Below are 10,522 nucleotides of genomic sequence, written 5' to 3'. Positions count from 1 at the left end.
CCCTGAGGCTCCATCCACCTCAACTCCAACTCTATATATTCACGTTCAGGGAGAAAAAAATCAGAGAGAAGGATTCATCATCTTTTACGATGCGGAGCCGCCACCAAGTCCTAATCTCTCTCGGGAGGGCTGATATAGAGTCCGTTCGGGGCTCCGGAGAGGGGAATCCGTCGCCATTGTCATCATCAACCTTCCTCCATCACCAATTTCATGATGCTCACCGCCCTGCGTGAGTAACTCCAGGATAGGCTTGCTGGGCAGTGATGGGTTGGATGAGATTTATCATGTAATCGTGTTAGTTTTGTTAGGGTTTGATCCCTAGTATCCATTATGTTCTGAAATTGATGTTGCTATGACTTTGCTATGCTCAATGCTTGTCACTAGGGCCCGAGTGCCATGATTTCAGATCTGAACCTATTATGTTTTCATGAATATATGTGAGTTCTTGATCTTATTTTGCAAGTCAATAGTCACCTACTATGTGTTATGACCCGGTAACTCCGAAGTGACAATAATCGGGACCACTCCTGGTGATGACTATGGTTAAGGAGTTCATGTATTCACTAAGTGTTAATGCTTTGTTCCGGTACTCTATTAAAAGGAGGCCTTAATATCCCTTAGTTTCCGATAGGACCCCGCTGCCACGGGAGGGTAGGACAAAAGATGTCATGCAAGTTCTTTTCCATAAGCACGTATGACTATATTCGGAATATATGCCTACATTACATTGATAAACTGGAGCTAGTTCTTGTTGGAAATATGCCCTAGAGGCAATAATAAAAGTATTATTATATTTCAATGTTCATGATAAATGTCTTTTATTCATGCTATAACTGTATTATCCGGAAATCGTAATACACGTGTGAATACTTAGACCACAATATGTCCCTGGTGAGCCTCTAGTTGACTAGCTCGTTGTGATCAACAGATAGTCATGGTTTCCTGACTATGGACATTGGATGTAGTTGATAACGGGATCACATCATTAGGAGAATGATGTGATGGACAAGACCCAATCCTAAGCATAGCATAAAAGATCGTGTAGTTCGTTTTGCTAGAGCTTTGCCAATGTCAAGTATCTCTTCCTTCGACCATGAGATCGTGTAACTCCCGGATACCGTAAGAGTGCCTTGGGTGTATCAAATGTCACAACGTAACTGGGTGACTATAAAGGTGCATTACATGTATCTCCGAAAGTATCTGTTGGGTTGACACGGATCGAGACTGGGATTTGTCACTCCGTATGACGGAGAGGTATCTCTGGGCCCACTCGGTAATGCATCATCATAATGAGCCCAATGTGACCAAGGTGTTGGACACGGGATCATGCATTACGGTACGAGTAAAGTGACTTGCCGGTAACGAGACTGAACAAGGTATTGGGATACCGACGATCGAGTCTCGGGCAAGTAACGTACCGATTGACAAAGGGAATTGCATACAGGGTTTGATCGAATCCTCGACATCGTGGTTCATCCGATGACAACATCGAGAGCATGTGGGAGCCATCATGGGTATCCAGATCCCGCTGTTGGTTATTGACCTGAGAGCGTCTAGGTCATGTCTGCATGTCTCCCGAACCCGTAGGGTCTACACACTTAAGGTTCGGTGACGCTAGGGTTATTAGGAAGACTAGTATGTGACTACCGAATGTTGTTCGGAGTCCCGGATAGGATCCTGGACGTCACGAGGAGCTCCGGAAGGGTCCGGAGGTAAAGATTTATATATGGGAAGTTGTCAAACGGACACCGGGAAGTTTCGGGGTCATACCGGTATTGTACCGGGGCCACCGGAAGGGTTCCGGGGGTCCACCGGGAGGGGCCACCCCTCCCGGGGGGCCACATGGGCTGCGTGGGGCAGGGAGCCAGCCCCTGGTGGGCTGGCCGCACCCCCTCCCTTGGGCCCATGCGCCTAGGGTTGAGGGGGGAACCCTAGAGGGGGCGCCCCCTTGGCTTGGGGGGCAAGCCACCCTCTCCCCCTCTCCCCTTGGCCGCCGCACCCCCCCTAGATGGGTTCTAGGGGGCCGGCCCCCTTCTCCCTTCCCCCTATAAATAGAGGGGTGAGGGGAGGGCAGCCACACCACCCTCCAAGGCGCAGCCCTCCCCTCCCCAACACCTCTCCTCCTCCATTGTGTGCTTGGCGAAGCCCTGTCGGAGTACTGCCTCTCCACCATCACCACGTCGTCGTGCTGCCGGTGGAGCTGTCTTCCTCAACCTCTCCTTCCCCCTTGCTGGATCAAGAAGGAGGAGACGTCTCCCGTCCCGTACGTGTGTTGAACGCGGAGGTGCTGTCCGTTCAGCACTTGGTCATCGGTGATTCGAATCACGTCGAGTACGACTCCATCATCACCTTGCAAGCTTCCGCACGCGATCTACAAGTGGTATGTAGATGCTAACTCTCTCCCTTGACTCGTTGCTTAGATGAACTCATAGATGGATCTTGGTGAAACCGTAGGAAAAATTTTAATTTTCTGGAACGTTCCCCAACAGTGGCATCATGAGCTAGGTCTATGTGTAGTTCTCTTTGCACGAGTAGAACACAATTTTGTTGTGGGCGTGGATTTTGTCATCTTACTTGCCTCTACTAGTCTTTTCTTGCTCAACGGTATTGTGGGATGAAGCGGCCCGGACCAACCTTACACGTACGCTTACGTGAGACCGGTTCCACCGACTGACATGCACTAGTTGCATAAGGTGGTTGGCGGGTGTCTGTCTCTCCCACTTTAGTTGGAGCGGAATCGATGAACAGGGCCCTTATGAAGGGTAAATAGAAGTTGACAAAATCACGTTGTGGTGATTCGTAGGTAAGAAAACGTTCTTGCTAGAACCCAATTGCAGCCACGTAAAAGATGCAACAACAATTAGAGGACGTCTAACTTGTTTTTGCAGCGATTGATCATGTGATGTGATATGGCCAGAAGTTGTGATGAATGATGAATTGTGATGTATGAGATCATGTTCTTTGTAATAGGATTCACGACTTGCATGTCGATGAGTATGACAACCGGCAGGAGCCATAGGAGTTGTCATTATTCTTTTGTATGACCTGCGTGTCATTGAATAACGTCATGTAAACTACTTTACTTTATTGCTAAACGTTAGTCATAGAAGTAGAAGTAGTCGTTGGCGTGACAACTTCATGAAGACACGATGATGGAGATCATGATGATGGAGATCATGGTGTCAAGCCGGTGACAAGATGATCATGGAGCCCCGAAGATGAAGATCAATGGAGCTATATGATATTGGCCATATCATGTCACAACTATATAATTGCATGTGATGTTTATTATGTATTATGCATCTTGTTTACTTAGGACGACGGTAGTAAATAAGATGATCCCTTATAAAAAATTTCAAGAAGTGTTCTCCCCTAACTGTGCACCGTTGCTACAGTTCGTCGTTTCTAAGCACCACGTGATGATCGGGTGTGATGGATTCTTACGTTCACATACAACGGGTGTAAGACAGTTTTACACAGCAAAAACACTTAGGGTTAACTTGACGAGCCTAGCATGTGCAGACATGGCCTCGGAACACGGAGACCGAAAGGTAGAACACGAATCGTATAGAAGATACGATCAACATGAAAATGTTCACCGACGATGATTAGTCCGTCTCACGTGATGATCGGACACGGGCTAGTCGACTCGGATCGTGTAACACTTAGATGACTAAAGGGATGTCTAATCTAAGTGGGAGTTCATAATTTGATTAGAACTTTATTATCATGAACTTAGTCTAAAACCTTTGCAAATATGTCTTGTAGATCAATGGCCAATGCTAATGTCAACATGAACTTCAACGCGTTCCTAGAGAAAACCAAGCTGAAAGATGATGGCAGCAACTATACGGACTGGGTCCGGAACCTGAGGATCATCCTCATAGCTGCCAGGAAACAATATGTCCTAGAAGGACCGCTAGGTGACGCTCCCGTCCCAGAGAACCAAGACATTATGAATGCTTGGCAAACTCGCGCTGATGATTACTCCCTCGTTCAGTGCGGCATGCTTTACAGCTTAGAACCGGGGCTCCAAAAGCGTTTTGAGCATCACGGAGCATATGAGATGTTCGAAGAGCTGAAACTAGTTTTTCAAGCTCATGCCCGGGTCGAGAGATATGATGTCTCCGACAAGTTCTACAGTTGTAAGATGGAGGAGAACAGTTCTGTCAGTGAGCACATCCTGAAGATGTCTGGGTTGCACAACCGCATGACCCAGCTGAACATTAACCTCCCAGATGAGGCGGTCATTGACAGAATCCTCCAGTCGCTCCCACCAAGCTACAAGAGCTTTGTGATGAACTACAACATGCAGGGAATGGAAAAGACCATTCCTGAAGTGTTCTCGATGCTGAAGTCAGTAGAGGCTGAAATCAAGAAAGAACATCAAGTGTTGATGGTCAATAAGACCACTAAGTTCAAGAAGGGCAAGGGTAAGAAGAACTTCAAGAAGGACGGCAAAGATGTTGCCGCGCCTGGTAAGCCAGTTACCGGGAAGAAGTCAAAGAATGGACCCAAGCCTGAGACTGAGTGCTTTTATTGCAAGGGGAAGGGTCACTGGAAGCGGAACTGCCCCAAATACTTAGCGGATAAGAAGGCCGGCAACACCAAAGGTATATTTGATATACATGTGATTGATGTGTACCTTACCAGTACTCGTAGTAACTCCTGGGTATTTGATACCGGTGCCGTTGCTCATATTTGTAACTCACAGCAGGAGCTGCGGAATAAACGGAGACTGGCGAAGGACGAGGTGACGATGCGCGTCGGGAATGGTTCCAGAGTCGATGTGATCGACGTCGGCACGCTGCCTCTACATTTACCTACGGGATTAGTTTTGAACCTTAATAATTGTTATTTAGTGCCAAGTTTGAGCATGAACATTGTATCTGGATCTCGTTTAATACGAGATGGCTACTCATTTAAGTCTGAGAATAATGGTTGTTCGATTTATATGAGAGATATGTTTTATGGTCATGCTCCGATGGTCAATGGTTTATTCTTAATGAATCTCGAGCGTAATATTACACATGTTCATAGTGTAGATGCCAAAAGATTTGAAATTGATAACGATAGTCCCACATACTTGTGGCACTGCCGCCTTGGTCACATTGGTGTCAAGCGCATGAAGAAGCTCCATGCCGATGGACTTTTAGAGTCTCCTGATTATGAATCGTTTGACACGTGCGAACCATGCCTCTTGGGCAAAATGACCAAGACTCCGTTCTCCGGAACAATGGAGCGAGCAACCAACTTGTTGGAAATCATACATACTGATGTGTGCGGTCCAATGAGCGTTGAGGCTCGCGGAGGATATCGTTATGTTCTCACTCTCACAGATGACTTGAGTAGATCTGGGTATGTCTACTTAATGAAACACAAGTCTGAGACCTTTGAAAAGTTCAAGGAATTTCAGAATGAGGTAGAGAATCAACGTGACCGAAAGATAAAATTCTTACGATCAGATCCTGGAGGAGAATACTTAAGTCATGAATTTGGTACACACTTAAGGAAATGTGGAATCGTTTCACAGCTCACGCCGCCTGGAACACCTCAGCGAAACGGTGTGTCCGAACATCGTAATCGCACCCTATTGGATATGGTGCGGTCTATGATGTCTCTTACCGATTTACCGCTATCATTTTGGGGATACGCTCTAGAGACAGCTACATTCACTTTAAATAGGGCACCGTCTAAATCCGTTGAGACGACACCGTATGAATTATGGTTTGGAAAGAAACCTAAGCTGTCGTTTCTAAAAGTTTGGGGATGCGATGCTTATGTCAAGAAACTTCAACCTGAAAAGCTCGAACCCAAGTCGGAAAAATGCGTATTCATAGGATACCCTAAGGAAACTGTCGGGTATACCTTCTACTTAAGATCCGGAGGCAAGATCTTTGTTGCCAAGAACGGATGCTTTCTGGAAAAAGAGTTTCTCTCGAAAGAAGTAAGTGGGAGGAAAGTAGAACTCGATGAAGTACTACCTCTTGAGCGGGAAAGTGGCGCAGCGCAGGAAACCGTTCCTGTGATGCTCACACCAACTGAAGAGGAAAACAATGATGATGATCAAGGTACTTCGGATCAAGTTACTGCTGAACTTCGTAGGTCCACAAGGACACGTTCCGCACCAGAGTGGTACGGCAACCCTGTCCTGGAAATCATGTTGTTAGACAACAATGAACCTTCGAACTATGAAGAAGCGATGGCGGGCCCGGATTCCAACAAATGGCTTGAAGCCATGAAATCCGAGATAGAATCCATGTATGAAAACAAAGTATGGACTTTGACAGACTTGCCCGATGATCGGCGAGCGATAGAAAACAAATGGATTTTTAAGAAGAAGACGGACGCGGATGGTAATGTTACAATCTATAAGGCTCGACTTGTCGCTAAGGGTTATCGACAAGTTCAAGGGATTGACTACGACGAGACTTTCTCTCCCGTAGCGAAGCTGAAGTCCGTCCGAATCATGTTAGCAATTGCCGCATACTATGATTATGAGATATGGCAAATGGACGTCAAAACGGCATTCCTTAACGGGCATCTTAAGGAAGAACTGTATATGATGCAGCCGGAAGGTTTTGTTGATCCTCGGAACGCTAACAAAGTATGCAAGCTCCAGCGATCCATTTATGGACTGGTGCAAGTATCTCGGAGTTGGAACATTCGCTTTGATGAGATGATCAAAGCGTTTGGGTTTATGCAGACTTATGGAGAAGCCTGCGTTTACAAGAAAGTGAGTGGGAGCTCTGTAGCATTTCTCATATTATATGTAGATGACATACTCTTGATGGGAAATAATATAGAATTTCTGGACAACATTAAGGCCTACTTGAATAAGTGTTTTTCAATGAAGGACCTTGGAGAAGCTGCTTATATATTAGGCATCAAGATCTATAGAGATAGATCGAGACGCCTCATAGGTCTTTCACAAAGCACATACCTTGATAAGATTTTGAAGAGGTTCAAAATGGATCAGTCCAAGAAGGGGTTCTTGCCTATGTTACAAGGTGTGAGACTGAGCTCGGCTCAGTCACCGACCACGGCAAAAGATAAAGAAGAGATGAGTGTCATCCCCTATGCTTCAGCCATAGGATCTATTATGTATGCCATGTTGTGTACCAGACCCGATGTAAACCTTGCCGTAAGTTTGGTAGCAAGATACCAAAGTAATCCCGGCAAGGAACACTGGACAGCGGTCAAGAATATCCTGAAGTACCTGAAAAGGACGAAGGACATGTTTCTCGTTTATGGAGGAGACGAAGAGCTCGTCGTAAAGGGTTACGTCGACGCTAGCTTCGACTCAGATCTGGATGACTCTAAGTCACAAACCGGATACGTGTATATGTTGAATGGTGGAGCAGTAAGCTGGTGCAGCTGCAAGCAGAGCGTCGTGGTGGGATCTACATGTGAAGCGGAGTACATGGCAGCCTCGGAGGCAGCGCATGAAGCGATTTGGGTGAAGGAGTTCATCACCGACCTAGGAGTCATACCCAATGCGTCGGGGCCGATCAAACTCTTCTGTGACAACACTGGAGCTATTGCCCTCGCCAAGGAGCCCAGGTTTCACAAGAAGACCAGGCACATCAAGCGTCGTTTCAACTCCATCCGTGAAAATGTTCAAGATGGAGACATAGAGATTTGCAAAGTGCACACGGATCTGAATGTCGCAGATCCGCTGACTAAACCTCTCTCGCGTGCAAAACATGATCAACACCAGAACTCTATGGGTGTTCGATTCATCACAATGTAACTAGATTGGTGACTCTAGTGCAAGTGGGAGACTGTTGGAAATATGCCCTAGAGGCAATAATAAAAGTATTATTATATTTCAATGTTCATGATAAATGTCTTTTATTCATGCTATAACTGTATTATCCGGAAAACGTAATACACGTGTGAATACTTAGACCACAATACGTCCCTGGTGAGCCTCTAGTTGACTAGCTCGTTGTGATCAACAGATAGTCATGGTTTCCTGACTATGGACATTGGATGTCGTTGATAACGGGATCACATCATTAGGAGAATGATGTGATGGACAAGACCCAATCCTAAGCATAGCATAAAAGATTGTGTAGTTCGTTTTGCTAGAGCTTTGCCAGTGTCAAGTATCTCTTCCTTCGACCATGAGATCGTGTAACTCCCGGATACCGTAAGAGTGCCTTGGGTGTATCAAACGTCACAACATAACTGGGTGACTATAAAGGTGCATTACAGGTATCTCCGAAAGTATCTGTTGGGTTGACACGGATCGAGACTGGGATTTGTCACTCCGTATGATGGAGAGGTATCTCTGGGCCCACTCGGTAATGCATCATCATAATGAGCTCAATGTGACCAAGGTGTTGGACACGGGATCATGCATTACGGTACGAGTAAAGTGACTTGCCGGTAACGAGACTGAACAAGGTATTGGGATACCGACGATCGAGTCTCGGGCAAGTAACGTACCGATTGACAAAGGGAATTGCATACAGGGTTTGATCGAATCCTCGACATCGTGGTTCATCCGATGACAACATCGAGGAGCATGTGGGAGCCATCATGGGTATCCAGATCCCGCTGTTGGTTATTGACTGAGAGCGTCTCGGTCATGTCTGCATGTCTCCCGAACCCGTAGGGTCTACACACTTAAGGTTCGGTGACGCTAGGGTTATTAGGAAGACTAGTATGTGACTACCGAATGTTGTTCGGAGTCCCGGATGGGATCCTGGACGTCACGAGGAGATCTGGAAGGGTCCGGAGGTAAAGATTTATATATGGGAAGTTGTCAAACGGACACCGGGAAGTTTCGGGGTCATACCGGTATTGTACCGGGGCCACCGGAAGGGTTCCGGGGGTCCACCGGGAGGGGCCACCCCTCCCGGGGGGCCACATGGGCTGCGTGGGGCAGGGAGCCAGCCCCTGGTGGGCTGGCCGCACCCCCCTCCCTTGGGCCCATGCGCCTAGGGTTGAGGGGGAACCCTAGAGGGGGCGCCCCCCTTGGCTTGGGGGGCAAGCCACCCTCTCCCCTCTCCCCTAGGCCGCCGCACCCCCCCTAGATGGGTTCTAGGGGGCCGGCCCCCTTCTCCCTTCCCCCTATAAATAGAGGGGTGAGGGGAGGGCAGCCACACCACCCTCCAAGGCGCAGCCCTCCCCTCCCCAACACCTCTCCTCCTCCGTTGTGTGCTTGGCGAAGCCCTGTCGGAGTACTGCCTCTCCACCATCACCACGCCGTCGTGCTGCCGGTGGAGCTGTCTTCCTCAACCTCTCCTTCCCCCTTGCTGGATCAAGAAGGGGGAGACGTCTCCCGTCCCGTACGTGTGTTGAACGCGGAGGTGCTGTCCGTTCAGCACTTGGTCATCGGTGATTCGAATCACGTCGAGTACGACTCCATCATCACCTTGCAAGCTTCCGCACGCGATCTACAAGTGGTATGTAGATGCTAACTCTCTCCCTTGACTCGTTGCTTAGATGAACTCATAGATGGATCTTGGTGAAACCGTAGGAAAAATTTTAATTTTCTGCAACGTTCCCCAACAGTTCTCTGCCACCCTATATTATAACTGTTACATGAGAAATCACATCCGACATAATTATCCATCACTGGTCCAATGCTCGAGTTAGTTACATGGAGAAACTGCGAGAGGAATGGCATGAGCATCCTTGTGATTTCCTTATACCCTTTTTTTGTAATAGATATGGTTATTGTTTAAATGATATCACCAAAGCTCAAAAAAAGAGTTTTGCTTCGGTTACAAGAGTTTCTCCTCGTTCTCTCTTCTAAGTTGGGTTTAGGTTTTTTTAGCGGAGTAAGCCATGTTTATAAAGAAGATGAACACATCATTTTAGTTGTTGGGCTAAGTCTGGGCCACAAACGCATATAGTATGAGATCATTGAAAGTGAAAGAGGCCCAGTGAGCCGAAGGCTTTTCCTCGACCTTCCTCGCTAGGCATTAGTTTGGCTGAAAATTAGTTTTGGCTGAAAATTAGTTTGGTTGAAACTGACGACTATCCTATTTGGCAGTTGAGGTAGGAAATAGCTCCTTAATCGCATGCAGTACCCAAGCTCGTTTTGTTTCGGCTAGCCAGTAGGTATAAGCTACCTTAGTCCTGGTTTTCAGAAGCTTCGACAAGCTGTTGGTTCGTTTTTCTACAAAGTCCTGGTTTTAGGAAGCTTCGGTATGTTTTGTTGTCTCATTTCTGGACGACTTTTTTACTGGTTTTTTTAAATTTATGAATATTTCTTTTGAAATTCATAAACATTTTCAAAAATCCCCAAACATTTTTAATACCATTAAAATTTGAGTTTTTTAGATCCATATAGATTCTTTAAAATTCAATAACTTCTTTGGAATTGTGAAATTTTAGAAAAATGAGAGAACATTTTTTACGTTCACAAATAATTTTAAAATTATTGAAAACTATCAAATGCGAAAACATTTTTTATTTGAAGTAAAATATTTGTGACTATTTTCAAATTCACAAAAATTGTAATAATCCGCTAACACTTTTTCCATATTTTTTTAAAATTTGTGAT

This window comes from Triticum dicoccoides, chromosome 7A, assembly GCF_002162155.2.
Source record: "Triticum dicoccoides isolate Atlit2015 ecotype Zavitan chromosome 7A, WEW_v2.0, whole genome shotgun sequence".
In the NCBI taxonomy this organism is placed as follows: domain Eukaryota; kingdom Viridiplantae; phylum Streptophyta; class Magnoliopsida; order Poales; family Poaceae; genus Triticum; species Triticum dicoccoides.
The sequence above is the reverse complement of the archived record's forward strand: the minus strand, read 5'-3'. Positions refer to the sequence as shown.